Source organism: Manihot esculenta, chromosome 15, assembly GCF_001659605.2.
Source record: "Manihot esculenta cultivar AM560-2 chromosome 15, M.esculenta_v8, whole genome shotgun sequence".
NCBI lineage: Eukaryota > Viridiplantae > Streptophyta > Magnoliopsida > Malpighiales > Euphorbiaceae > Manihot > Manihot esculenta.
The window spans coordinates 6,896,927-6,900,993 of record NC_035175.2 but is presented as its reverse complement, the minus strand read 5'-3'; the positions used below and the strand labels follow the sequence as shown (position 1 = coordinate 6,900,993).

The 4,067-nt window shown below is 37.5% G+C and overlaps 1 long non-coding RNA gene across 1 annotated transcript; it reads left to right on the top strand.

Moving 5' to 3' along the window:
• The first annotated feature begins 1,544 nt into the window (after positions 1-1,544).
• LOC122721993 lies at positions 1,545-3,288 on the top strand. Its single transcript, XR_006348831.1, has 2 exons — positions 1,545-1,606; positions 3,012-3,288. It is a non-coding gene; the product is annotated as an uncharacterized LOC122721993 (long non-coding RNA).
• Positions 3,289-4,067: the final 779 nt, after the last annotated feature.

Below are 4,067 nucleotides of genomic sequence, written 5' to 3'. Positions count from 1 at the left end.
ATGGAAAAACAGGCAAAGGAAGGCTGGACAGGAGACTTTCGGCAGCAGGTTCGACGGCTGAAGGTCCCTCTAGAGCCGAAAGTCAGGCACTTTCGGAGACATGTTCGGTAGCCGAAAGTCCTTCCAGAGACGAAAGTCACAACCTTCGGCGGCATGTTCGGCAGTCGAAACTCCACTCTAGAGTCGAAAGTCCAAACTTTCGGGGGCGGGTTTAGGCGGCCAAAACAACCTCCTCAAGGGGTTCGGCGGCCGAACCTGAGTTCGCCAAGAAGGCAGAACTCACTTCAAACTCAAGTTTCCAGCCTCCAAAACCTATCCAAACCTTCACAACTCACAAGCAAGCTCTCAAACACATGCATATACCCTTATTCATGCATATAGGGGCTTAGAACTAGCTCAAACTCCCAAAAACAACACATATACACACATATGGCTTATGATCAACATAAACCCTACCTATGCAAACCATGCAAAAACCACACTTAAACCCTTCAAAATTCACTTAAAACATAAAGAAAGGTGAGGATCCATGCTTACCTCTTGAAGATCGAGAGGATTGATGGTCTAAACTCGGAGATGCAAGGAAAAACAGATCTGAAACCTCCAAGCCTCACAACTTTGCTTCTTTGCTCAAAAACTTCAAAACCAACATGAAAACTACTTAAAACTTGCTTAACTTGAAAGAAAACCAAGAAATCAACCAAAGGATGTAACATCCTCAAACCCATAGCTAGAGCAGTGACATCACTAGGTATGGGTTAGGCTATTTCACTACTAAAGTAAGTGGCATTAGGGGAGGTGCTAGCTTACCCCGAGCTACTTAGGGGAGGTACTAGCATAACTCTAATCTGCTAATAACTGAATTATAGAAAACTCAAATATAGAAACGGACATATTCAGAAATAAAGTAGACAGTGTGATTAGCGAGTCGGGAACGAGTCACTTTTGGGAGGTGCTTAGGGTTTTCTGACGTGCTTGCTTGAGGTGTTTGTTTTAAATCCGTCATGCTTGCTTAAGTGGAAAGGACTTCTAAAGGCTAAAAGCATATTTTAGTAGGTCAATCTATGATTATTGAAAGTTTAAAAACTAAATTGAAATATGGTAAAAAGTTTAGTGGGTTAAAGTATAAATATGGAAAGTTAAAATATAAAAGTCAAATTTTACTTTCCATGTGTCACCTAGCTATTGGATGAAGAAATGACCAAGCAATTTGAAAAAGGGATTGTCATCTTCTCCATTTCACTTTGCCGTAGCTCACACCATAGGAAACCAAAGAATTTCTTTTCTTTCTCCCATCAAAGCCAAGCCAAAACCTCACCAAATCAACTTCTTTCTTTAACCAAAATAGAGCCATATATTGAAGGGATTGAAGAAGAAAAGTTTAGGGTTCCATATACACCAAGCTTGAAAATCAAAGGTAAGTTTAGAAATGAGTAGGAAATAGCATCATCTCATTTCTTCATGCATGGATTTGAATTATAAAGCTTTAATTTATAGTTTATTCAATCCTTTCCTAAGACATAAATTGACCTAGGTGAAGGAACATCAAAGGGAAAGGAGATAGCTAGAGATTAGAAGAGGAAAAGAAAGGAGGAATTCAAGAAAGGTTTGGTGTTTGTATGATTTTCTGTTTTCCTTGGATTCTGCCATGAATAAGTGAAATTAGGGGTTGATTTTACTTGCTGGAAATGTTGCTTTGACTGTATAAATATGTTATATGAATGTTAAAATGATGTTTGAAAGGCTTAGAGTAAAGAAATTTAACATGAGAGCTAAAAGTGCAAATCTGCCAGAATAGGTTCTAACAGGACAGTCAGTGTTGGAAGCCTTATAACTTATTGTGTATTTATTGAAATTAGTCCTAAGATATACCAAATGAAATATAAGACAAAGATCTAAAACTTTTATGAATTGACCAAATTCTGAATCTGTAGGTAAGATGATGAAAATTTGAAGTGAACCTAAACTGGATACAGAGTTAGTGCATCCGGAACAATGTGTATTGATTATACTATAACTAATTATGTACTCAGTGAAATTTGTTAATACCAGTGCCAAATGAATCCTAAGAAGTATACCTAAAACTTTGTAGAAGACACTTAAGCTTGAATTTGTATAGAAATGTATGAATCTGATAATTTTTGTGATACTATAAACAGGTACTAATACTGGACTGATTAAGACCTGATTGAGCAGCTGGTAAAGAAAAATTCATAACTTAAGTTAGGATGATCAGAATTGCATGAATCATACCTTGTTGGAAAGATAAGACATAAATGTACATTTCTTATGAAGAAAATGAAGTTAAATTATAACTCTAAACTACTTGAAAAGTTGATGCAATATATGGCAGAATGTAGTTTTCTACATTAAAATGCTAAGTCAATAAAGTTTTGCACTATTTGCCATGAGTTTTCCATATTGTAAATCTTGGCATATGATATATGTAACTTGGAAAATGAATTCAAATAGCTTCAAATGGCATGCATTTTACATTGATACATTGAATTAATAGTGCTTGGCCCTGGTAAACGTAATAGGAGTCGAGGTTAGTATAAGGGTATGGCATGCCATATAAACATACAGAGTTCGCAGTACTGCTACCGATACATGATTTTTATTTGAGGTTACATATCAGGTACCTCATAAGCACGGTCATAGAGCCCTGCTATCACAGTTTTGGCCTCTGAGCCTACCGTTCGGCACTCTGTGCCTACCGTTATAACTCCTTATCTACCTAGACGATCCTACTATGTGTTTATAAGGGCTAAGATCTTAATTAAGATTGATACTTGATTTTGTGAACTTATTAGTGAGTGTTAATATGTTTGCATCTCTTACATGCACTAAGCTGTGGTAATTTATTATAAATAGAAAATGTGCAATAACGGAAAAAGAAGATGTTTTTATTCCGATTATCTGTATACGTGAACTTGTTTGCTCTATTTTGTTATTTGTTTGCTATCACCCACTGAGCATTAGCTCAGCGTGTTGGTTTTTACCTCACGCAGGTTGTAGATAAAATAGGGCAACAGAAGTTATCAGAGATCTACATCAGATATCAAGGCCATCATCATAGCTGGTTGTTTTGAGTCTCGGAGTCATAGTACAGTTTTATTTTGGCATGTACATATTAAATAGAGTGAGTTGTGAAGGTTATGTAAACAAAGAATAGTAAGATATCAAGTGACAGTTGTTAGTATTATTATAAGTGTGATGTTCATATGTATTACAGGTTAAAGTGCTAATAAAACAGAGAAAACTCTGCCGAAAATTTTGGTTTAAAAATCTCACGCTTATTTTAATCTTGATGAAAGTTACATGCATTACCTAAAAACTTGGTATTTACAGATAAAAGAAATTGTTTAGTCCTGATATATCTAAAAAGGTATAGTTTGTGACATTCCTTGCTCTATCTACTCTTTGATAGGGTAAGGGGTGTTACAAAGGAGGTCAAGAACTCACCTATACCCGAAAAGAGAGGGAAAACTCACCTCTAATCTGGATAAGGGACCCTTTTATAGGTGGTCGATCAACCACCTTCGGCGGCCAAACCTTGCTTCCACACCTCCACCACGTTCCGTAGCCGAACATGGGGTTCGGTGGCAGTGAAAGGAAGCTACCTTCGACGGCCGAACCTGGCATTTCCCTCCTTGGTCTTTTCTTTTCAAAACTTCAAAGTTTCTTAACCAAAACACTAAAAACATGCAAAAACATTTTGGAAAACCTTTCTTTTACCCTTCTAAAAAGCTCCGACATCCTAGAATTCCATATTCCAACGGAGATTCCGCCGGAAAGTATGAATTTCGATGCCGAGGTCGAGCCGGGTATTACAATCCCTATGCTAGCATGATAGCTGTTATTGTAGGCAAACTCCACCAAGGGTAGATGCTGCCTCCAAGAATCGCCAAAATCTAGCACACACATCCTGAGCATATCTTCAATTGTCTGGATGGTCCTCTCTGACTGTCCATCAATCTGTGGATGGAAAGCAGTGCTAAAATCCAACCTGGTACCCATAGTATTCTGCAGACTCCGCCAAAACCTGGAGGTGAACTAGGGTCCTC